Below are 27,925 nucleotides of genomic sequence, written 5' to 3'. Positions count from 1 at the left end.
AAGGATCAAATCTCATTTTTGGCCTCTCTCTGTATCAAAAATTAAGATCTAATCTTTAAATTTTAATTTTAAATATAATTTGGTCCCTATATTTATAATGTTATTATTTAGTCCAAATGATTAATATTGTTGACTACTTTGATTAAATTTTTGATGAGTTTTTTTAAATATTGTTCGACAAAAAAAATGACATAACAAGTTGGAATAAATGTTTTAGAAAATCATGTTAACTATTGAAATTATTAAGGGCACTAAATATTTAAACTAACTATTCACACTATTTCTTTTTTTTTTACTTTTTTTCGTCATTATAAGATAATGATTAAATTGTAGTTTCGATCTCTCTATGATGTTGATATTTGAGATTCAGGTCTTTATATTATAATTTGGCATTCTACTTTTACAATGGCATTAGTTGCTCGAATAATCAATATCCTTTACTATTCCAATTAATATGATTATGCGAATTTCTCTTAAAATATTTTTCGAACACAAAACATATATATTTGCATGAAATTAGAATGGATATTTTTAAGAAAAATTTGACCTCAACATTTTAATTAAAATAATTAAGGATATCAATTATTTAACTAATTAATAATATTATGTAAATGAAGTAAACTACATCAAATTAAAATATAGATACAAAATCCTAAATTTAAACATAGTAAAATCACCATAACCATAATTTAGTATAAATCAATTTATGCCTAATAAAACCATTTATCATTAGATTAACAATTTTTTTAAAAGTTATTTCTAATTTAGTTTAATTGATATAAATAATTATATATTTACTCAAATCAAAACCGATAATAAACTAGTTATATATTAAATAAAAAAAAAGGTAAGTTACACCCATGGTCACTCCAAAATAGGATTTGTCATATTTTGGTTATTTTAGTTTTTTTTTTCAATTTTGTCATTCTATTTAAGATAATTGTCCGAATTAGTCACTGGCTTTAAAAATTCAGCTAATCCACTAATGAATTATTGGCGTGGCACATGAGCGCATTGAGTGACTAATAAAGGTGAACATGAGCTAGGCCGGGTCATACCAAAATTTTAGACCCATTTTATAGGCTCGGGCTCGACTCGAAAAAAGGGCTAATTTTTTTCCCAAGCCCGACCTGAATAAAAAAGCTAAAACCAAGGCTAGCCTGGCCCGCCTGTATTAAATTTTTTTATATTATCTTTTTATATAAAAATAAATTTAAAAAATATAATACATCAAATACATTAAAAATATTAAAATAAATGTTTTCCAAAAAATTGAAAATAAATTAAAAAAGTCTTTATACTTACATAACACTAAAATAGGTGCAACTTAACAAGTAAATAACTCTAAAATTGTAGCAAAATTAACAATAAAATAAGAGTTATACAATATCCAAACAATAACAAAATAGTAGCAATATAATAGTGAAATGATAGCAAAATAGTGGAAAAATAGTAGCAAAATAAAAGTAGTTTTTTTTTTTGCAAATTCAAGTCGGGACGGGCCTGGGCCAAAAAAGCTTACGCAAGGCCCGACTTATTTAAATAGGTCTTATTTTATTTCCAAGCCCATCTTTTTGGCCTATATTTTTATCAAACCCTCCCACCTTTCGACCGAGCTGGGTGACCCAACCCATGATCAGGTCTAGTAACTAACATGTGATAATTTTTTTTTTAACTTTTGACTAAAACTAGATACCTCTCTATAATTAGTTCAAAACTATTTTTTTTTATAAGATAAGAACTTGAACTACTTGTAAAACCCTTGTCTTCAAGCAACACAGGAAAGGTCCCCATTTGAACCCCATTTTCACCAAAGCTTTGACTTTTCTCTTCAAACCTTTTTTTTTTCTCAACCAAACCCTCCATTTTAGCTCTCTTTTCTTCAATAACACCAAGTGAATCACAAAAAAAAGAGTTGTTATCTATCATGCCAATATAATCTAATCTCTCTAAGCAACACACATTTGGCTCTATAACTCTGTAGCACAAGCTTTGAACAAATTTTGGAACCCAAAAGCTTCTAGCTTTTAGCTTTGGTACAGACAACCAAAGCTTGAATTGGTAATCTAGTTTTTGGGTTGAGCCTGTTTGCTCTTGGTGGATGAAAGCTCCATCCATAAGGCTACAACCATGCCTGCTTTGAGGCTGAATGAAATTATATATATTGTAGAGTTATGCCTCACATTTTCCGACTAAATAGTGTGTGATGTTGTAATGAGGAGGTGTTTTTCGTTTCGATGAACAGCTGACATCACGACAAGAGGAGAGTTTTTGCCCCAATGGCGTGACGTCCCCTCCGTCTCGACAACATGAATGCCATGTCATGATGTGGCGACGTGTTAAGCTCTGATTAACCAAGGGTTATTTTGGTCTTATATGCTACAAATTTTAGCATATAAATAGACCTTAGTCACTCTAGGTTTTACATAACAAAAATATTTAGATTGAAAGGATTTTGTTCTTTACTTTGAAGGGTTTTTATTTTGGGGCTCTAGGTTTTCTTTTGATTCTCTCCATCTTTTGTATTCTCTTCTTATTATAGTGAAATATCCTTTTGCCAGTAATTTTTTACCTTATTTTAAGGAGTTTTTCCACGTAAAATGTGCGTGTTTGATTTTTTTTATTTTACTTTATTTACTTGTTCGTTGTATACAAGAGTTATTTCCCAGCAATCTAGTATCAGATCTAGTTTGATTTCCTTATTCAACCCATTTTGAGATGACAGCATCAACGTTTGGTATTGTTAAGTTCGACGACCTCACAAATTTCAGTCTGTGGCAAGTTCGTATGTCAGCCATACTGATTTAGAGTGATCTTGAGAGGAACCTTACAGAGAAAAAGCCTAAAAACATGAAACAATTAGAATGAGATAGGTTAGATAAAAATTTCTATCCATAATTCAATTATATCTAATAAATAATGTGTTACATGAGGGTTTGAAGGAGAAAACAATGTTTACATTAGGGAAGAAATTGGAAACCTTGTACATGATGAAATCCTTGGCCAATAGGTTAGTGTTAAAATAATGTCTCTACATGTTTAGAATGGCTGAATGCGAGTCTATTAGAGCTCATATTAGTGAGTTTGTTACCCTTCTAAATGACCTAAAGAATTTCAAAGTAGAGATTAGCAACGAGTATCAGACTATGTTATTATTATTATTTTCTTTGCCGTCTTCTTATAAACTTTCAGGGAAACTTTGATTTATGGGAGAGATCATCTTTCATTTGAGGATGAGAAGAGGAATCTATTGAGTAAGGACAAACTCGACAATGGGTTAGGCCCAAAAAGAAAAGATCAGACAGGCAAGCTTCAGTTCTAATTGCAAGACGCAAACAATAATGTAAAAAACCAAATTGAAATAGGTCTAGGGCGAGATCTAAATCCAGAAATTGAGACAAAGAATGTGGCTACTGCAAGAAGGGTCACATCAAGTTGGAAAGCTACAAACTTCAGAATAAGATTAAAAGGGCTACCGAAAACGACAAGAAAGATAAGTAAAAATTTTAAATTGTTGATGCTAGTGTAGTCAAAGATAGAGGTGATGAATTTTTATTAGTGTCGACGAGTGAAAGCTAGAAACTTATTTCCAAATGGATCCTAGATTCAGGGTGCACTTATCACATGTGTCCCAATAGGGATTGGTTCTTTATGTACAACTTAGTTGAAGGTGGAATTGTGCTGATGGAGAATAATTCTCCATGTAAGATAATCGAAATAGGAACCATACAAATAAGGATGCACGACGAAATTATTCGAACACTGTTTGATGTCAAGTATGTACCCGACTTAAAAAAAATCTCATCTCATTGGGAATTTTTTATTCCAACGATTGTAGGATAGTCATTGAGTCAAATTGATTAAAAGTTTCTCATGGAGCTCTCGTTGTAATGAAAGAACAGAAAAAGGGCAGTCTATACGTTTCGTAAAGGTCAACAGTTACTGGTGCGACTACAATTACTGAAGAGGAGCAGAAATCATCGTCACGTCGTGACGAGAACTAACCTGACGTCGCGACAATGCAATGTGATTCTTTCTCTATAGATTCTACTTCAACCAGACTCTAGCACATGTGAATCAGTCATATAAACGAGAAAGGTATGACAACATTGTGCAAACAAGGTCTTTTAGAAGACACTAGAATTGGTAAGTAAGTTTCGATTTAGCAATGCACAAAACAAAAAAGGCTTTTGACTACATCCATTCTGATTTATGGGGTCCAAATCCTGACATCTCAAAAGAATGAAATAAATATTTCTTAACTTTTATTGATGACCATTCCATGAAAGTTTGAGTTTATTTTCTAAAACAGAAAAATAAAGTCTTCGGAATCTTCAAGTAGTGGAAAATACTATTAGAAAAATAGACCGAGAAGTTTGTGAAGCGGTTGAGAATAGAAAATGGATTTGAGTTCTGTTCATCTGAGTTTAATGACTACTGAAAACAAGAAGGGATAGAGAGACATCGCACCATTGTAGGTGCTCTGTAATAGAATTGAGTTGCATAAAGAATGAACAGAACCTTATTGGAAAAAACCCAATGCATGCTTTCGAATGCAGGACTAGGGAAGGAGTTTTGGGCTGAAGCCGTAAATTTGGCAAGTTATTTGGTAAACCGATCTCCATATTGAGCATTGAATGGTAAATTTGTAACAACCTGTTTTTCAGTGGTGTCGAAAATAGTGATTTTGGGGCCACAAATCCAACGAGTAAGTTTCTAAATATTATTATTTAATATTTACAAGTCAAATATGGTTTTAAAAAGGTTTTGATATGATAATTTATGCCATATGATGATGAATTAAGTTCAGGTGGTAAGATCCTAAAGTTAAGTGGTTTTAGAAAATGAGGTATCAGGACCTCATTTTTATAAAACGAGTCATAAATATTTTTATAAATATTTGCGGAGTGTTATTAAGGTTGTATTAAAGTTTCGTTAAGAAATTTTAATGTTTCGATAGTTAATTAAGCAAAATGACTAAATCGTAAAACTTGAAAAAGTCAATCACTATTAGTTTAAAGGTGTTAAATTGATTAAAGAATTATAATTGGATGAAATTAAAGGGTAAATAACCCATTCTTAAGTTGGTGGACGGTTAGTGGGGTTAATTAGTTAAAAATTATGTTTATTAATTTATAAAAACATTATATTACGTTATAATGTTTATAGTATAAGAAAAAGAAAATAAAAGATGATTCGTTCATCTTCTTCACCATTTTAGTTGAAACAAAAAGGGGGAGAAGCTTCAAGCTTCGGCCAAGCTTCAATGGATACATGTGTGTCCGTTTTTGGCTTGTTTCTTTTAATTTTTATGTTTTTGAGATCGTTACAACTAGATCTAGCTAGCCCATACCTTCGATTTTGAAACTTTTAAAGATATTGAATGTTTCTATTGATGAATCTATGTGATTTTAGATATTAAATGATGAGTTTGAGGTATTAGTTGTTATTTATAAGTATTTTATTAAGTAATTTTGATGAATTTACCGATTAGGGACTAAATTATGGAAATAGTAAAAATACAAGGATTTGATGTAAAATTATTACAAATATGGGCTGTATTGGATGCCATGAATATTCAATTGGCATGGGTTTGCATTAAAATGGTTAATTTTCATGTTTTAGGCTCAAGGACTAAATTGAAAAAAAGTAAAATGTTAGGGGTAATTTTGTAAAAATGTAAAATAACTAAATTGCATAAAATAAATTATTTTACTATCTAAATTAATAAATTGTATGAAATTATTAATTTAGATTAAGATCGAGTAGAAAATCGAGAAGAAGGGAAAATTATCAAATAGCCGCTGCACTTCGTCATTTCTACAATTTAGCTAGGCAAGCTCGTAACTTGATTAAATCAATTAATTGTGGTTTTGATTGTTTAATATCTAATTGTTTATATATGAATTGATTTTATTGGCTTGAAGGAAAATGATCAATACCATAGTTGAAAGACATTATGGCACTATACCGAAGAATAAATAAGACCATAGTTGAAAGACACTTGGCACTATACTAGAAACGAGTAAGAACATGACTGAAAGACGTTATGGCATCATGATTCTATCAAGTAAGACCATGACTGAAAGACATTATGGCATCACGACTCTATCGAGTAAGACCATAGCTGAAATACGTTATGGCATCATGAATCAAACGAATAAGACCATGGTTGAAAGACACTATGGCAACACGACGGAAAATGAATAAGACCATGATTGAAAGACACTATGGCATCAAGATGAGAATAAATAAGACCATGGTTGAAAGACACCATGAAACACTCCGATCATTTGATATTCAGGTAACACGTTTCAAGTGAGGTATGTATCGTAAGTATGGATATGAGTTGAATGTTTGACTAGTATGGTCTGATAATGTATGTTAATGTCTTGGTGTAATTATATATTTTTACTATGTCTATAAATACATTAAATCATGATGTTGTAGTATGTTTAGAGAATTAAATGGTTACTTGAGTATTTGCCTAATATTTGATGTTATTTCATTTGATTCAACGGGCATGAAAAGGAAAGGAACGATAAGTATTCAAATAACTTATATCATGAAAACTATGAAAAGGGTGTGTTAAATGAAAGTATGTTTATGTTCATGAAATTGATGATTTCAAGTGAGGTTGTTCATGTTTAATGACTTATCTTATGCTAAATCAAGTGAATTATGAATTGATGCACTAACATGTGTTGTTGATGATGCTTAGGCTTGTGCCAAGCTATTGGTTGGATTATAATTTGTTAGTTTTAAAGTTATGCATTGAAATGGTAGGTGTTCAAATAGAAATGTGCTTATTTTCATGAAAGGGTGGTAAGGATTAAAGCATGTAATTTCTTATGAAATGATTTATTATGTAGTTGATTCCAAAAGAGTTATGTTTAAATGCACTAGCTTATGGCCATGGTTGATGTTATGCTTATGTCTTGTGTGTTATTCATATGAAACGGGTGAGGCAAGGAAAGGAAATGGTAAGTTCATAGTTGAATAATATGATAAAAAGGGAATGATAAGTTGAATGATGTACTTATATGTGAGAAATTTACGTATGCTATGGATGAATATACCTAGTTCATGAACAAATATTCTAATTAGTGAATTGATGTTGTTATTTAAGCTAAAGTAAGTAAATGTAATGAAAAGTAAGTAAATGCAATGGAAAGTAAGTAAATGGAAGGGCTCAAAGTCTTATAAATTCCTATTATGTTAGGAATGAAAAATATAAGTGATATTGATGAATTTACTCATTTATGAGTTGATGGTTATAAGTTTGATAAAATTTTTGGTGTTGGTATAGGTTTATAATTACCCTATAAAGTTCATATTTAAAATCAAATGTTATGTTTAAAGTTTATACGAGCTTACTAAGCATTCATTGCTTACGTAGTTATTTTTCCTTTACTTTACAGATTATCGGAAGCTCGATCAGTTTGGAAACTCGTCGGAGATGTATCACACTATCCAATGATTATATTAGTAGATTTTTATGTCTTGATCAAGGTTATAATGGCATATATAATTGAACTTGTGGTTCATGTTAGTTGATGCCTTATTGATGTGTGTCATTTTAACAATGTATTAATGTATGTTTGAATAACTAAAATGGTAGATGATGGATTGAGCACAACATAGTCAAGTTATGGTATGCTTTGGAAAGGTTTTGAATAGATGTGCATGAGTCAAATTTGGTATGTATATATGTTAGTTGTTGGAACCATTTGGAAATGGCTAGTTTGGTGTCACTTTGATGGTTTTGATGCATGTGTGAAGTGGTCCAAATGGTAAGGTTATTTTGATATGGCATGAATCTAATATGGTATGGTTGATATGTGTCAATTTTGATATGTTTTGGTATGGAAACAAGTTAGTTGATAAATGGTTAAATATGCACGTGTTAGGTATGTTTGATGTATGTGATTGAGGTGCCTTATGGCATATTGGTTGTATGGATAAATGACCTATTGAATTGGTCTTAATATGCATGATTTAGGTATGTTTTAAGGCTTGATTGTAGTGCAAATGACAGTTGATGGGGATTACCAAAGAGAGCTAATCACCCATAATCAAGATTTGATTCATTCTACTCTTCTATCTCTTGAATTTTATTTCTTTTATGTTATTTTATTTTATCATTACAAAAACCTTAAAAACCAATTTATTATGTTCTTGTACTATAACTAATTTTGAGTACTAATTATATCTTTTAGTGTTCAGGTTAGAATTGATCTATCACTCGCCTCCCTTAGGTACAATTCTCAGAGTACTCACCTACTTTGTTGTAAAACTATATTACAACTCGACCCGTATGCTTGTGGATACCACCTTGTATTTCTATACTTTATTACAGTATTCACACTCTGGACGTTAGTATGTCTAGAGGCGGTCAAGTTCTTGGTGCCGTTGTCAGGGAGGCAATGCCACTAGTTTGATTTTAATTTTCACGTAGAAAGAATAATTAGAAAATTTTTAAGCTATAGATACGATTCTATTTTATTTTATTTATTCTTACTAATCTTCTCTTTCTGGGTTTAGTGTATGACTTGTAGTAGGGCCACACCTATTGTAGCAATCACAGATCTAGAGAGAATAATATGAAGAAACCGCCAATAGTAATAGCAGCAGTAACAATAAATGCAAGATCCACCACCACCTGCTACAGGTAATGTAGCATGTGAAAACCCATTATTCGGTGACGTTGATGATAACACCTTAGGAAACCCACCAGCACAACAGCTACCTGCAAACGTACATATGGCTCCAAATGAGAGAACCCTAAGGGATTACGCCTTACCAAGTCTAAACATGGTTCAAGAATGTATAACAAGACCGGCGATTATAGCTAATAATTTCAAGATCAAACCAGTGATGATTCATTTGATCAAGAATAATCTGCAATTTAGGGGCACTATAACAGAAGACCCTAATCAACTTTTAAAATGGTTTCTCCAACTCTGTGATTCTTTTAAGTATAACAAGGTCACTGATGATGCTATTCATCTTAGGTTGTTCCCCTTCTCTTTGATTGATAATGCCTTTTCTTGGTTAGACTCGTAGGCACTAGGGTCTATCACAACATGGGATGAACTTGCTGGAAAGTTCTTACAGAAGTTCTTCCCGTTTAGCAAAGTAGTTCAACTAAGAAGAGAGATTGTTGTTTTTAGACAGATGGAGGGAGAAAGTTTCTATAAAGTGTGGAAATGTTTTAAAATGTTGATTCAAAAATACCCATACCACGGGTCTCCTAATCGGATGCGATTGCAGGTCTTTTATAACGGGTTGGATGCGAGTGCACGATCTGGGTTAGATGGAGCAGTAGGAAGAGCCCTTATGAATACGATGTACGAGGATGTATACAAAATTATTGAAAACATGGAATTAAACTCTTGTTAGTGGCCGATTGAACAATTCAGACATGGCTAGAAACCCACTATGGTCAAAACTATCTAAGAGGATGACAAGTATCAGTAGATAGTAGATAGAATCAACAGTAAAATTTACTTCTACACCATCTATACATGGAGGAGACAAACCACTCTTCCACTGTAGCAATAATCCCATTGAGGATGTAAACTACATTAGAAATAGGGGGAAACCCTTATTCAAATACATATAATCTCGGTTGGAGGGATCACCCAAACTTGAGATGGGGAGGAAACCAAGGAAGAGGTAACAATTCAAATCAAGCTAAAAATACTAATTATCAACTCCCTTATTTGTAGAAACAACAAGATAGGGTCAACCTAAGCGACCATACTGTATGTGGTCAACGTCTGGATAGAATTGAAGGAGAAATGCAATCAATGAGAACAGATGTCAAGCAAGTGCAATCTGATTGTACCAACTTAACAAGAATGTTGACTAAACTCTAGAATCAAATAGCTAATTGATGAGCATGATGGGTGACATCAAAAGACAAATTGGCACATATATTCCTAGCAACACGGAAAACAATCCACAGAGGAAAGTTAAAGAGCATGTGAAAGTGATAACACTCTGATCGGGCAAAGCATTGAGTAGCATAGAAACCACTACTCCGGAGACAATTGTGGAGAATAATGATGACCCTTAAGAGGAATCCCTAGAGGCTGAAGATGAACCAAAGCCAAAAGAGGTAACCACACGGGTTATAGAGACAGAGATGGAAATAACTAAAGATTCTACCAGTGCAAAAATCCTATTCCCTTCAAGACTAGAGGAAAAACAAAAGCAGGATGATGAAAAATTTGTAAGTTTCTTGAACTTTTTCAAAACATTAAATGTTAACCTACCCTTAATTTAATTAATAGAGAAAGTTCCTAAGTAAGCCAAGTTTTTAAAGGAAATTATGTCTAGGCATAGGAAAATTAAGGTTGGTGAACATGTTAGTATAAACACTTCCTGGAGTGCTATTATCCCCAAGTCAAGGGACATGCTTTTTTTTATTTCTAACATCCCTAAGTCAAGGGACACACTTCCTTTTATGCATGCAGAAAGAATAAACAAGTTTAAGGAAAGGGAAAGGTGGGCACAAGTGGAATAACACGATGGAAAATGGACTAATATTAATAAAACGAAAGAATCATCTATCGGTGAACTAATGATATTGTCAAATATATCTAGCAGTAAAACTTAAAAATATTTGAATTGCTTAAATTTTGTAAATTATTGTATATTTAACTAAACAAAAATTTTATATGTTAACTTTTATTTGATATATGTTCATTCAAGATTGGAAAATCTTTAGAGATGGAAACTTGGGTTGACATAGAGTCTGTGTTGCAACACAGCAACCTTATGTCACGACATTTCGTGCAGAATACAGGAACTGAAGAAACCACCCCGACATCGCAACATGGAGGAAGCGAGTTGGGACATAGAGGACAGTCTCCCCAAATTTCCAAACTAGAAGAACTGTCGCGACACAGAACCCCTGTGTCGCAACATCACTGTAATTTCTTGCAAGGTTGACTTGACCCGTTTGCGTAACCCAATGAACTAACCTTTCATTTACCCGATTTTAAACACCCAAAAAACCTATTCCTTAACCTAAAAACATACTTAACTCATATTTAAACAAAATTTACACCATTCAATCTTTTAAATCTCCTAAAACCCCTAAAACCCTAAAAACTCACCCTTTTCTTTTGCTTCTTGATTTATGTAGAGGTATTTCTTCTGTCAAACTCACGTGGTGTCGGAAAAGATGAAAGAATATCCAAGGAACGATGAGAAAACAAAGTGTGACAAGGAATCCAACAATATATCTAAGGTTAAGGGTTCCTAAATTCAAATTTTACTATTCTTTTGAGTTTGTTTGCTTAGTACTTCATTAGTTTGTTGAATTAAAACATCATGCCTCCTAAAAAAGTTAGGCGAGCTATGGAAACAAAGCCATCAATGGTTCAAAATCTCTCTATTTTCCCAAATCCAAATGTCGAAAAATATTTTAATGAACTTCAAGGAAAAACATTCATTCAAGAGAGAGGAATTGATCCATCTATGATTGTGTGTAAAGAAATATGGCCTTTTGTCAGATATTATAGGTGGGAACTTCTTTGGATGATCCTTAAAGATAGTGTTGTGGTCCCTGTTGTTCAAGAATTTTATGCATCATTATGTATGTGGTAATCGGTACTTGTGCGAGGGAAAGATGTGTAAGTAACCCCTCGAATTATTTGTAACTTTTATAATGTTGCATACTATGAAAAAGATTTTATTGAGGAAACTAATCTAGAGTATGTTCGAGGCATAAACATGGATAACATTATAAATTTTCTAACTAAAGGAAGGGGCGAATGGAAATATTGCTCAGGTACCAATGTTCCTGTGTCCTTTTATCAAGCTATTATGTTTCCAGAGGCTAAAATGTGGATTCAATTTGTGTGCATGCAAATAATACCTGCTTTAAATGTTTCTAATGTTAATACCTTTTGAACAGTTTTACTATATGCAATCTTGCAAAAAAAGCAGGTATGTATCAGCAAATAGATCCACCAGAACATGAAGGGATGCATTTATGGCCAGAAGGTGGGAGTTTTCTTTCCCCATCTAGTGTCAACCTTATGCAAAAACACGGGTGTATCTATGACATCTACTGAGTAGTCGCTGAAACCTTCCTGAAGTATTATCAAGGACACAATGTTCCAACAACTTATAGAACTACGAGCCAAACAAATAAAAGATTGGAACAACCGACAGCTACACCAACTTCGTCACAAAGGTTGGCATGAGCTTAACAGGAAGTTGATGAGAGTAGTCATCCAAAGTTAGATTGGATGATTCAATGGATGCAAGAGTCGAGACCACTTTTTCAGGAATTTTCTAGGCAAAAAAAACATCTGAGTCCCCAATTATACCTTTGACATGTTTGGGACAACAAATCTGGAATAAGAATAAGAGAGGCGTGAAAGCGAAGAGGAATGAGAGGATAAAGAGGATGACAGAAGCGAGGAGATGGATTTTGAAGAAGAAGATTGAACAAGTTTTTTTAAATTTTGTTCTTAAAAACTTGTATTAGTTTTTAGATGATTTTGTTTCAAACACTGTAGGAGTAGGATTAATAGTAGATTTTTAGTTATATATTTTTTTTAAGTTTTCTATGTAGGAACCTAACACGAAGGAGACACAAACAATTCGAGTGTTACATGAACAAAGGAGGAAGCACCCACCATTAGTAGTTGGAGCAACCACGATCAATCGGGTAAATTATTTCCTTATCTCTTTAGAGGCTACACATTGAGGACAATATATCAACTAAAGTGTGGAGGGTAACATAGAAAATTTGTGTATTTGTTTTGAATTTCTACATTTTTTTTGACTTTTTTGACTTTTGTAAGCTTGAACTTGTAGAAATACAAGTTATTGGTTAGGAGCATGTACACAAGTTGCTTGTGTTTACAAATAAATTTGGCATGATGACAGGTGATTTTAAAATTTTGATTATTAGACTACTAAGTTCTATATGTTACATTGTAAATAGGTATTAAGTAATCAATTGTACCAAATGATATAGAAAACACAAGGAAACGAGCATGCTAGTATGAATGATAAATGGTTGAATGTGAGTTTGTTTAGTGGATTAAATTTGTGCATAGTGATATATTAAGGGATGACCTAGGGTATTGTTTGGAACACATCCAGAGCCAAAAAGTTGACCTAGTCATATTCAACTTTAGTTCCAATTTTTGAGTCTTTTGACACTTCTTGATGAACCTCATTACAAATTCCAAGCCTAAAAACGTTAATTTGTATTTACCTTTTTTCTTTGGTCTTACACTACACGACTATAGATGTTTGGCCATATGTATTAAGGGTTACGTAGATACATCACAGTGAGGTTTGTAGAAATAGAGTTAAATAGGAAAGATTGGTGTGATATGGGAACTATAGGTTAGCTTGAAAGTGCAAAACAATAGAAAAATTCAAAAAGCAAAAAAAGTACGAGTATAAAAAGTCTTGAAATAGTGAACAAACATTCCTGAGTTAGATGCATCAAAAAAAGAGAAAAGTGACAAAGTCACAGGCATAAGAAAAACTCGTTCATTAATGCATAGAAACTCGTAGGCTAGCCATAGTTACTATGTTATGCTATGATTTCCTATGTGGAGAAACAAGGAGGGTGAGAGAATGAGAAATAAGACGATGAGTGGGTAAGGGTCACTAAGGGGGGAAGAATAGGGATCAATACGATATGCAAAACTATTTTCTTGTTTGTAACCTTCTTAATGCCTACTGTTCTTGAATTACATACCTGTCCTAAGCCTCAGAACGTTACAAGCCGAAAGTCCTATGTGACCGAAATATCCTTATGCATGAATAGATTTATACTAAACAATTGCATAAATGACTATTTGTATTCTGATCGGATAATTAAAGTACTTGTATAATTTTTTTATGGATCTTTACGGGTGAGACCCTTAATATTTCTATATTTTTCAATATACTGAACTTAGATGTTTGTAATCAAAAGTGACAAGTCAATTATTCATCATGTTAAAGTAGTTAGTGAATGTGAAAAGCCTAAGTCATGTGCTTCGAAGTCAATACTTGTACTATATTTGCTCAAGGATCTTCACTTTTATTTCTTATTGCTTGAGGAAAAATAGCGACTTAAGTGTGGGGGAGTTTGATTTGTCGTAATTCGGTGTAGCAAATTAAATTAATTATCGCACTTTAGGAGCTTGAAGACAAGTATTTTCAATAGGTTTGAATTATGTTTTCTTAAGTTTTTAATAAGTGAATAAAATGTGCAAATTGAGTCTTTTATTGACCTTAAGGGTCGAATAAGGCCTAAGGGTGAGCTAACACACTTTGTGAATGTGCAGGAGACCTTTAGAAGGCATACTAAACTGATACTGGTTGCTACATCGCAACACAGGATGTCTGATGTTGTAACATAGGGAGTATTGTGAAAAAAGCTCAAGACAGCCTTCAATGTCACGACACAGACCAAGGGTGTCGCGACATACCCCTAAAGATATCCCAAGAGGAGTACACTGACTGCTAAATCACGACACAGGTCCTGCTGTGTCACGACATTGACTCTAGATGAGAGAGAAACATGAAATAGGTGCATTTTGGTTTGTACAATCAAACTTAAAGCTCGAGAATTCAGCTAACCTAGGGTTAAGGACGATAACCACTTAAAATCTATAAATAGGCTCCCTTGACACATGTTATATACATCATTCAATTAGCCTAGATTTTCCTTTTCAAATTTAGTTTAGTTTTCTTTCTTTCTTAGGTTTTTAAAATTTATTTTTCAGTTGTTCTTTGTTTTCAAGATGTAACACCCCTAACCCGTCTCTATCGCCGGAGTAGGGTTACAGAGTAGTACAGTACAATTTAGAACATTTAGTATCAAATAGCATCAAATTTTCTAATTAATTATCAAAATTTATATTATCATGTAATTTAAAGTGAAATATACACTCGTGGGCCTAAAATCGGGTCTATGAGGCCTTAAAAATAGTTTAGAAACAATCGAGGACCAACTAGAAACAAATCAGAAGATTTAGGGAAAACATGAAAAATTTTAAGACATGGGTCACATGGCTGTGTGTCAGGCCGTGTGACAAAGCCCGGGCCGGATGGCTGAAGACATGGCCGTGTGGCTACTTCACATGCCTGTGTGACTACTTGGCATGCCCATGTACGCTAACCATGTAACTAATTGTACTCGTGTAATATAAGGTCACACAGCAGTGTGGCAGACCATGTAACTCACTATGACCATGTCGCCAGGCTGTGTAAATCTCTATGTCCATCTGGACCAACTTGCACTAAAAACAAATAAGGTACACTACCATGTTAGTAGGCCCTATAACAGCCCATATCCTAGGCCATGTGCATCCAAAATTGGCCCAAAAATTTTAATTTTCACTCCCAAATGCTTAGGTACTTAAACATCCACCTATGCTTTAATTAGTACTAAGCATGCATATCTCAAATGGTTACTCCAACACAACAACATCATGCATAACAAGTTTTACAACATGAGTATTTATGAACCATTATAAAACAAATTCAAATCCTTCTATTACATGCCATATAAGTCAAGTTTGTATTCAAAATATACCAAAAGGTCCTCAATTAGTGTGATTTCTTCAAGTTGATTCGATCACCCGATTTCGACAAAACAATATCTACAAAGAAACAAGACAAATGACAAGAGTAAGCTTTCATAAAACTTAGTAATTTCATCGATTAAAATGATAAGCTTACCGAATTAAACATAATATTTTAAATAACAAGATTAATAAACAGAGTTCCTGTTAACTACAGTTTACAATAGGTGAGTAATACTTAAACAAGGATTCGATTATTCATTTTCGATTCATAAAGATATCAGGAGTTTATGACCAAACTTTTCACACTTCAATAATAAATTATTTTCACTAGAACATTGCCCGATGAACATTACATGGATATGGGTACACGATTAACCATCCGAAAACACGTCAAACACTTATACGAGCCAATCCAACCGATAACATGCCTCGGCACTAGGTGCCTAGCCCGTAGGCTAACATCCGCCCCCGATAACACGCCAGAAAACACTGTAATATAACATGATAGTTTGCAACAAATGCATCACTTTGGTATATTTAGTGAATAGGAAATATACAGGAATCATCATCTCGTCTCATGTCAATCTTGTACAGTGCATATTATAACCTATTGGCAAGCCAATCGTACTCTATCCTACATTAATCTGGCACAGGGGTTCACATTACCATAAATGGTATATACAGATCATATCTATAATTCTCCTTACCTTAGCATTAACTATCTTAAACTAACATTTAACAATTTAATTTTACAAGATAAACATAACAAATGTATTAAATTAAACTGAACGAACTTACCAAGCTAAACTGCAGCAATGACAAAAGTTTAAGGACTATTCAACAACTTTCTTTTTTCCTCAATTTTTAACTCGTTCTTGATCAAATCAAAGGACCTAAGCTTGGCCGAATTGATCTCTAGCTTCTTCTAGGTTATTTGGTTCTCTCAACATGAAGAAGAAAGGAAATGATGATATTATCTTTTAATTCTTTAATTTTAACTATTTACAAATTTAACCCTTTAATTATAACTTATAAAATTACTAAAACATGTCCATAAATGTCCACTATAATTACCATTTAAATCCCTCCTAACAAAATTTTAACCCAACATTAATGACCTCGTAAACATTAAATAATTAATATTTACGGACTGATACATCGGAGTCGTGGTCTTGAAACCACTATTTTCGACACCACTAGAAAACGGGCTGTTACACAATAGATCTGATTTGTGGAAATCGTCAAACTCTATGGATTTGTTTTTGTCTTTAATACAAATTAGGTGTTTTCTTAAACTCTGCACTTTAATTCATTTATCATGTTCTCTCTTTACACCAACTCCATATTATTTATGAAAGCCATGAGGAACTAATCTTCCTATGGGTGATAAGCGTGTGGAGATATAATCTATTAATAGTTTTATAGGGTTACTCAACGGATCAATTGTTTAGGAAAGGAAGAACATGAAACAAACCCTAAGCATAACAACCCCGGGAAGTCATCAAGGTGGGAATTAACCCAAAATTGGTATTGCCCATCTGTGAACACCTTCACCCTAAGCCAGTTTGGACTGTGAGGTCGAAAGATAAGTAGTCATTGCTGACTTGTTATGTTAGTGGAAGATCAGACGATCTTGCTAGGTTAACGACTAGTTGATTGACGAGAAACCCAAAATGACAGTTGATGGGGATTACCGAAGCGAGCTAATCACCCATAATCAAGATTTGATTCATTCTACTCTTCAATCTCTTAAATTTTATTTCTTTTATGTTATTTTATTTTATCATTAAAAAAACCTTAAAAACCCTTTTATTATGTTCTCGTATTAAAATTGCTGCAATTTAGTTAGGTAAGTTTGTATAAACTGTAATCGTTATAACGTTATTTAAGTTATATGTTTACTATGTTGTTTTTAATGTAAATGAATCAATATATATGAGAATTTATTCTCATTATGACGAATTGACAGATATCGAGTCTCGGTTGAACCTTAAGAATTCTTAGGATACAAATGACATGTCATTAGGGATTTCATGTTTCGGGTGCTGGTCTTAAATGTCCTACCGATGGCTGAGGTCCTACACTTGTTGTGGATTCTCCACAGGTCGTGTGAGCAGCATGTGTAGCTTACATTCTGACCCACAGCTCGTGTAAGCAATGATGTAAATGAAAGATTACGATTATATGTAAAGACACACTTTATGTAAGCTTTCCTGAGTATCCGATGTAATTCGAGATGGTTCAACGGATAAAAAAAGGAATGGAACGATAAGTGTCTTAATGGAAAGGTTTATAACTATATGAAAAGGTTGATGCTTATATCATGTATCTTATGAAATCTATTTATTTTATAAATGAGCTTATATGATTATCAATGAATCTACTAACATATGAGCTTAATGATGCTTGAATAGGCTTATATTAAACTTATGGTATTAGAAATGGTAAGTAAACAAATGGAATGAATCATGATCGTATGGTAACGATGATAAATTAAATATTATGTTTATATATGGTTGATTTCATATGTATCATGAACAAGTATACTAACTTGTGAGTTTGATTGTGTTATATAGGCTTTATTATGCTTATGGCATTGGTAAAGGTTTATACTTATTCTACAAATTTCATTATTGAAATGGTATGTTATGTTTAAAGTTTTTACGAGCTTACTAAGCATTCATTGCTTACGTAGTTATTTTTATTTGTTTTATAGATTATCGAAAGCTCGATCGGTTGGAAGCTCATCGGAGATCTATCACACTATCCAGTAGACAATATGGTAGTTTTTGAGTAATTTGGTTAAGGTTTATAATGACATGTATAGGGTGCTTTGTAATGGTATTATGGTGTATGTGTTGTTGTTGTTGTTTTGGCATGTGTAAGCTTTGGAAAGCTATGTTGGTTTGATAAAATTTGATGCCTTACCAAGTTATGTGATTTTGGTTACTTTAAAGTGCTTGTTTATAAGGTTATCTTGACATGATGATGATGGCTTGAAAATGGTTACTTGTGACATGTTTTAGTTCATACTTGAATTAGGTTATCATGTATGGAAATGGAAATGTGAACATGTATAAGTCTTTTGTGTTGATGATTTATAGATAAATAAAATGATTGATTTAGCATGTCTAGGTATTTGAAGATGATGTTTAGTTGACGAACCTATAAAGCTTGTTAAATAAAGTCTTGTTGACTACTTTAAGGTAATTGAAATGTATGGTGTCATGGTATGTTTGTAATGGCTTGAAAGTGATAAATGTGGTATGATTAGGTAGCTGTTTGAAGTAGGTATTTATGTTGTGGTTAAACATATAATAGAATTAGCCTTTATGCATGGAATTAAGAAATGTTAACAAGTTTTGGTAAATGGTGTTTGAATGTAAATGTGGTTCCTTTGAACGGCATATTGGTTAGGTGATTTAGGTTGTTTGAATTTGCAAGATTATGTATTTTTGAATGATGTTTAAGTTCCTTAAAAGTGTGCACAAATGGTATAGGGAGTTATGCATGAAATGGTTGTGAAATGGCTTGTTTATAGGTAAATTTTGGGTTCACATAGCTTGGAATACGACCTGGCGACACGGCCGTGTGTCATCTGAGGATTTCTTAGGGTACAAGTCAATGAGTTACACAAGCGTGAGACACGACCGTGTGACCCTATTCAAAGAGTTACACGAGTGAGGACACGGGTTGGGACACGGCCGTGTGTCCCTAGTTTGAAGGTGACACAACCTGAGACACGAGCGTGTGTTGTAACACCCCTAACTCGTATTCGTTGCCAGAATAGGGTTACAAAGAATTACCATAAAATTTTAACTTAAAACATTCAATTTCAACCATTTTATAAATCATGGCATAATTCAATCAAACTCATGCATAACGTCCCTTATTCAAGCTCTCGAGGCCTTAAAAGCACTCTAGAAATGATTCGGGACTAAATTGGAAACATTTAGAACTTCATGGAAAAAGATAGAATTTTTCACACTGTGTCCGTGCCCGTGTAACTCTCTGACTTGGGTTACACAGCCAAGCCACACGCCCGTGTGCCAAGCTATGTAACTCTTGAAATGGCCTCACACGCCCGTGTGCCAGGCCGTGTAACTGCCTGACTTGCAACCCTTTAAAACCTGCAAGGGACACATAGCCGTGTCGCATGGCCGTGTGTCACACACTACTGAGACACACGCCCGTGTCTTAGGCCATGTGGACAAGAAAGAGTCCATTTTCAAGCCATATCTTTCACCCAAACCATGCTCACACCTACAAGCCATTTGCGCATAATTTAAAGCTACGAAATATACCTAAAACATGCATAATAAAGCTAGTTCAACATGGTATTTATCCATACAACCAATATGCCAAAATGTACCTCAATCACATAGCATCAAATCTACCTAAACATAAACATAATTTAGCCATTCATCAACCAAACATTTGTAACCTAATTCCATACCAAATCTTACCACAATGGCCACATGAAAATCATATTCAAGCATACCAAAAGAGCCATTCAAAACATAACTTCACTTGACCATTTCAACACCAAACATCAAAACATTAACATACCAAAAGTTCATCAACCAAAACACCACATTTACAAGCCAAATATAATGGTCATTTCATCAAACACAATTCACTTATACATGCCATTATAACCATGGCTTAAAACATCAAAATCTACTGATATAGTTGTTGAATAGTTTGATAAGTCTTCGACGAGCTTTCAAACCATTCGAGCTTCCGATAATCTATAAAACAAAGAAAAGAAACACAACGTAAGCATATAATGCTTAGTAAGTTCGTAAATCATGAACGATGCTTACCATTTCAATGCATAAGCTTACAAATAAACATGAATCAATCCAACATAGCTTAGCACAAGCCTAAGTATCATCAACAACACAAGTTAGTGATGACACAGATAACTTAATAATATTATCACATAGTAAGGTAATTTTAATGAACATAATACATATGAACTCAATACTTTTCATATGATGGCTATACAAACTTGATCATCAATACTTCATACCTTTCCATAATTCCATAGTGAAATCAATTGGAACCCTTACCGATTCATCCCTTGTCATACATGTTGAACCACTTAAATAATATCGAATTCACGGAAAGCTCACACATAGTGTGCTAACACATGGTCGAAACCATTCTTTTCCTTTTCCTTTACGTAAACGCTCCTACGAGCAATAAATAGGCCTACTCACACAAGTTGATGGTCGAAACATAGCAAAAAAAATGCCACTCACAGAAGTTGACGAGTATTCGCAACAAATGCCGAAACTCAGCCATCGGTAGGACGTTCAAGACTAGCACCCGAAACATGGTAACCCTAATGACATGTCATTTGTATCCTATATATTACTAAGGTTCAAACGGGGCTCAATAGTCGTCATATCATCGTTGAATTTTCTGTCATGGCATGATATGATAAATAATATAATAGCATTTAAATCAAATACATTAAAACACTATTTAAACGTATGAACTTAGCTTGATCACAAAATGTTGAAATAGGATTGACTAGTCCAACACTTTATCTTTCCCTCGATCTAAATTTGTACGAGGTTTAACTTGATCTAAATAATCAAATTCAATCCATTCAATAATCATTCTATTCAATTTAATCCAAAAATAATATTTTTGCATATTACACTTTTCCCCTATTATTTTGATTTCTTTACAATTCAGTCCTTAAGCTTGTAAATTGAAATTCATGCAAATTCATCCCTAACCCAAGCTAGTCGAATTCAATATAGATCCAAATCAACTCATACAATTCATTATTTCACAATTTTCACCATGAATACTTCACATTTTTAAACTAAATCCCTATTTAAAATTTTCAACAAAATTCACTTTACAAAAGTTGTTTATAAATCAACAAGGATTCATTTTCTTCCATCAAACATCAAAACCACATGAATACATTCAAGGGAAAACCCTAAACTTTTAATAGTTTTGCAAATTAGTCCCTAGGCTAGCTAGATTAAGCTACAATGACTTCAAAAACATAAAAAAAATCATTAAAAATGGGATGAAAAATCACTTACATGCACAAGGAAGAGATGACCGAATACTCAAGCTTGGCTATGACTTCTTTTTACTCTTATTTTCGGTCAAAAATGGAAAAACAAAGATGATGGCTTTTGTTTTGGTTATTTTACTAACCATATTTATTAATTACTTAATTAATCTTTTATTATAAACCTTAAAACCACTTAATAAATGCCCATATTTTTCCACTCAATATAATTATGATCTAATAACAACATAAATCCCCCAACCATTTAATAGTATAGCCATTAGACCCCCTGAGCTTATAGAATGTAACTTTTGCACATTTTATGATTTAGTCATTTTCATCAAATTAAACGTGCAAACAATAAAATTTCTTAACAAAATTTGTATACGATACTACTAACATATTGTAGACATTAAAATAATAATAAAATAAATATTTTCACATCAGATTTGTGGTCCCAAAACCACTGTTTCAATTTCACTAAAAACGAATTGTTACATGTGTCTTAGCCGTGTGAGGTACACGGCCGTGTGACCCTTATTTTTCAAATTTTACAATTTTATCTATAAACTTCTGTTTTGTTTTAAATTAGTCCCGAATTGTTTCTAAGCTATTTTTAAGGTCTCAAAGGCTCGATTTAAGGACAAAGTGCATGTGTATGAATGGTTTATTTTATATTTCATTTATTTAAATATTAGGATGAAAAATTATTCCAATTGTACAGTAATGCTCCATAACCTAAATTCGGCGATGGAAATAGGTTAGGGGTGTTACACATACATCTCACCAAATATCGGATGCATCACAAAAGGACAAAGCACATTGACATTTGTTATCACTTTGTTCGAGAGGTAATCATTCAAGGGGATGTTCAAATTCATAAAATTGACACAAAACACAATCCGAACGACATTTTGACAAAGAGTCTTTCAGTTTCAAAGTTTGAGCATTTCTTAGACTTGGTGAGTATCTGACGAAGATCAAATTAGGCCCATAATAGGGCTTTGGCAAGGGAGTGAAGTCAAAGACGAGTCAAGGTGGAGATTTGTAAAGTTTTGCCTTGCATTTTTGGACCAAACAGTGTGTGACGTGGCAATGAGGAATTGCTCTTTGTCCTAACGAATAGTCGAAGCCACGACTAGAAGAGAGTTTTCGTCCTGATAATGCGACGTCTCATTTGTCCCAACGATGCGAGTTCCAAGTCACAACGTGGCGATGCATTTCTCAAGCTTCTTGGTTTTCTTCTCCCATTTAAACTCTATTTTAGTTTCCCGCTTAAGCTCTGATTAACCTAGGGTTATTTTAGTCATATATGCTACGAATTTCAGCCTAGGAATATGCCTTAATTACTCTAGGTTTTACATAACAGAAACATTTAGATTGGGAGAATTATGTTATTTATTTTGAAGGGTTTTTATTTCAAGGCTTCAGGTTTTCTTTTGATTCTCTCCATCTTTTGTACTCTCCTTTTATTATAGTGAAATTTCTTTTTGCCCGTAGTTTTTTATACTCTTTTGATGAGTTTTTCCACGTAAAATTTGCGTGTTCGATGTTTTCAATTTTACTTTATTTACTTGTTCGTTACATACCAATATATATATGCAAAGAAATTATATATTATATTTGGACTGAAATAACTGGAATTGAAATGAAAAAGATATCATATGAGGAATCAGTGACCTGTCTTTGTGAGCTTGTATGTATTTTTCAGGAATTAATAGGGATAATTACTCACTATCTCCTAAATGCTTGGTACTAGCAGAGATTTGCCCCAATCATTTCCCTTATCTTACGCTTGGTTCTTTTTTTTATAATTGTCTATAATCTGGATCCCTTTTTCTTTCAAAATACGAATATGGGGATTATTGAAATGTTTGTTTGATTTTGATTGAAAAGGTGTTATTCATAGAATACATTACTCCACTAGAATCCAAAAATTTTGAAATGAAGACTAATAAAATAGTTAAAATAAAAAAAAGGCTTTGCAAAACAATCTAGAAAATAATTGATACAGTTTGATTCCTCAACCCCAATTAGGAGTGTAACATCCCGATTTTAGGCCTAGTCGGAACAGTGGTTTCGGGACCACAAATCCGATGAGGGAAAATATAATTATTATTATATTCTTATGGTCTATAATTTCACAAAAAAATTTGTGAAAATTTCGTTCGAAAATTTCGACGTTTGGGCACTCAATTTAGCCAAAAGAACTAAATTGTAAAAAAGTGCAAAAGTTGAGTTCTACATGTTAGAAGTGTCCAGTTGTTATGAAATTTTAAATTGGAGGTCCTTAAATGGTAATTAGACCATTGGTTAAATTGTGGACAAAAATGGACATGAGATAAGTGAAATAGGAAAATTTTAAGTTAGGGACATTTTGGTAATTTGGTAATTAAAAAGTATTAAAAAGACAAAATAGGCCAAAAATCATCATCTTCAACCTCATGGCCGAAATTAGCAATGGGGAAGCCATGGTTAGGGTTTTCAAGCTTCCAAGCTCGATTGTAAGTCTATTCTAACCCCGTTTTTAATGTTCTTTACGTTTTCGGAGTCCTGGTAACTTGATTTAGCTTATTCTAGCAATAATTTAACCTCGGGTTTATATTTGGAAAAATACTCATAGATGAAATGTGTTTATTTTGATGTTTTAAGGTAGAATATGAAGCTATAAATTATGTTAAACAACTTTTACTAAGCGATTTTAATTGAAAATGAGTAAAACGACATAATCGGTAAAAATACCTAATGTTCATAAGTAAGTGTTAGAGTGGGAATTTGATGTTTCCATAGAAGGGAAAAATGTTCAGCATATCATAAAATATAAGAATAAGAGATGAATTTTAATTTCCGAGCTTTGGGGAAAAAGTGTAAATTTGCAAAAGTTTAGGGGCAAAATCGTAATTTTGCTAAAGTTCGAGTCAAGGACTGTTTTGATAAATGTGAGTGTTAAATAAGTTAAATGTGTCATTATAGATCAAGAAAGACGAGAAGTCCACCTTAATCGGGGAAAAGAGAAGATTGGGGATTAAATTCTAAAATCTTTACATTTTGTATTGAGGTAAGTTTTATGTAATTAATGCATTGTTATAATTATTTTTGTTATATTTCGTGACAATATATGCGAAAGGGTTGGATATGAAATAGTTATCTGAAAGTTAGAAATTTGAAATTGATAGTTGATTTGTTTAAAATCAGCTTGGTTTATGGATATACCAACTGCCAGTAATGGTTGAAGTGATTTAAATCGAATTATTAAATTGGTTATGGAGTTGAGTGGAAAGATTGATATTATAATGTGCTATGGAGAATTTGTAAATTATTGGAAAGTAAAAATCTTTCTGGAACTGTCGGAATGGTAAAGATTTGAATAAGGTATCGATGAACACGTGTGTAGTACTGTGTGAAGGCTACTACGTGAATCGATAAATGATGGTCACATGTGTACTACTAAGTGAAGGCTACAATGTGTACCGAGAAGCTTTGGTCACGTGTGTAGTACTGTGTGAAGGCTACTACGTGAATCGATAAACGATGGTCACATGTGTAGTACTAAGTGAAGGCTACTATGTGTACCGAAAAGCTTTGGTCACGTGTGTAGTACTATGTGAAGGCTACTACGTGAATCGTAAAACTTGATCACGTGTGTAGTACTATGTGAAGGCTATTACGTGAACCATAAAACTTGATCACGTGTGTAGTACTATGTGAAGGCTACTACGTGTATCGAATGATAAAAGTAACATGGGTAGTACTGTGTGAAAAACCCCAAATATTTGTTGTTATACTGACATGTTCAAGGAGATATGAGTATGTGATTGGAACGTGATAAGTTGTGAAAGAGTGACTGAAGTGATGAAGTCTTGTATTGTGTTATAAAATAAATGGTTATAGAGTGAATAAGATATGAAATGAAATCTTAGTGAGTCTATTTTTACATAAAAGAAACTGAGCAAGCAAAAGAGTTATATATTTTGAGATATTTGAATTTTAGTTAGATAGGGACGGATTGATTTCGGAATCCTCTGTTCTAATTTTGGGAAATTATTAAAAATTGTACAAAAATAATTATGACTTATAATTTATATGCTTAGAATCATTAATGAGTATATTTTCAAGAGAAACAAATTAGAACATCATTTGAATTCTGTACAATTAGATAATTCATTTTTAGTGAAGAGTGGTCAGAACTGTTAGACTGCGTAACAGGGTAAACTTTAAACAATAAACTGTACTATTTTACTAAACCAAAAATTCTGAAAATTTTATGGTAATAATATATGTGAGTCTAGTTTCAGGGAAAATTAACGTTTCTTAATTTGGAGTTCTGTAGCTCCAGATAAAAATAATTTAGTGATACTGACTCGGATAGACAGCTTTGAATATACATAAGGGTGAATAAAGAAACTATAGAAAATGTTATTTCTAAGAATGTTAAGTACACTAAGGATGTGGAATGGAGAGGAGGAGGAGTAAAATTAAATATATATATATATATATATATGAATGATTTATGTGTAATTGGTTATATGATCGATTATAATCGATAAACGTGGAAATAGAAATGATGCTTACATTTGTATGTTATTGATCATGGTTTAAGCTCATATAGGAAAATAAAGTTTCATAGTATGTATGTCTTGTATATTTGGTATATGATTTGGTATGAAGTAATGAATGGTATATGGATTAAATGCACTAGCTTGCGACTATGGTTGAATGATATGTTATTATTTTGTGTAACATTCAGTAGGAAATGGGTGTGGAAAGGAAATGAAATACTAAGTTCATATTTGAAGAATAAAATGATGAAAAGAGGATGGTGAGTTGATTCAATGTTGTTATTTAAGCTTAAGTGATGTTTGCATTGCAATACTAAGAATTTTATAAATGTGTTAATGAAGGGTAAAATCAATAAACGTTGAGTTAAATGGTGAATACGTATTAGTATTGAACTTAATGATATTGAATTGTACATAAATTAAATGAAAGTTTCTAGTGATATGTTTTGAATTAAAAGAATTATGGTGGTACTGAAATGTATATTGGATTGAGAAATTGATTTGAATTGTGAACATGAGAAATTGTGAATTGAATGAAATAAAAATGAAGCATTGAATTACATGAGTAAGTATCGGGTCTCGTAGGCCCTATTTGTTATAATTATAGTATTTTGAAGTTATAATGTAAAGATTTATAAAAGCATGTTAATAATTTGGAAAACCTTAATTTGAATGAAATTTTATAACTCGGTTTAATATGTATGCAAGTGTATGTGTTCTAGTAATGCCTCGTACCCTATTCCGGCATCGAATACGGGTAAGGGGTGTTACAAGGAGTACCCCTAGAGCCCATTTCTTCCCCATACTACGAGTGAAAGGGAAAATGTAAAGACTACCATTAAAGCAACCCAAGCAAGACTTACTATATCCATGTGTATTATGTCCCCTATCTTTATGAATATGAAACAAATATGAAGGAATTTAATTTTTTCCATTATTGTTCACTAATAATAGTGGAATTATTGGCGCAGAGTCAAAAAGAAAAGGGAATTGTGACATGCCACCGTTGATGAATGACTTCGATAAATCCGCTTATAACAAGCTCTTATATGATTTCGAGTAAAATCGAGAACCATTAAGCACAAGTAAAATGCGCAGTAACACTTTTGGAAGTATCAAAAGAATGCTACTCACATGTATCAATAATAAGACTTATTCTTTCTTTTAGTGTCCCTCATTAAGTAAAAGCCAATTATCTATCCAATCTATAGCAGAGATTTGCCCCAATCATTTCCCTTATCTTTCTGGAAACCCATATTTGGATAAAACTATTATTCACCATGCTCAAAGGTTGATCTTATTCTTTTAGCCTTCACTCTAATTTAGATATAGTAACATTACTTTGGCAATATAACGAGGCTCATGGACTCCAAATTTGGCATAAAGACGAATAAATTCTAGTTAAATCAATTTGTAATGCTATTATGGTGAATGTTGGTGATGTTGTGAAAGTACTTACAGCTTAAATATGTTGATGTCATCTCAAAAACAAAAATAAAACAAAAGAAAAATGAGAGAAGAGAAGAGAAAGAATAAAAAATAAAAATAAAAACAAAGTATTTTGGGTAAATTATAAAGATGTCTCTGACTTTAATCAAAAGTCAAAAAATTGTAACATGTTAGTCACTTAATGGAATAATGTGTCATGTTGACAATCCGTTATTAGATTAACGGAGTTTTTAATGACAATAACTAATTCAAATAATTATTTTAGTTAAAATATATAAATTAAAAAATTTTAAAGTGATTAAAATAATATAAAC

General features: G+C 32.7%; 1 non-coding gene across 1 annotated transcript; it reads right to left on the bottom strand.

The window, feature by feature from the left end:
• Positions 1-9,144: 9,144 nt before the first annotated feature.
• LOC128036408 (small nucleolar RNA R71) lies at positions 9,145-9,251 on the bottom strand. The gene has a single exon (XR_008193205.1). It is a non-coding gene; the product is annotated as a small nucleolar RNA R71 (small nucleolar RNA).
• Between the last annotated feature and the right edge of the window lie 18,674 nt (positions 9,252-27,925).

The sequence above is a fragment of the Gossypium raimondii genome, chromosome 13 (assembly GCF_025698545.1).
Source record: "Gossypium raimondii isolate GPD5lz chromosome 13, ASM2569854v1, whole genome shotgun sequence".
NCBI classification, from domain to species: Eukaryota; Viridiplantae; Streptophyta; class Magnoliopsida; order Malvales; family Malvaceae; genus Gossypium; species Gossypium raimondii.
Note: the sequence above shows the minus strand (reverse complement) of the source record. Positions and strands in the feature narration are given on the sequence as shown.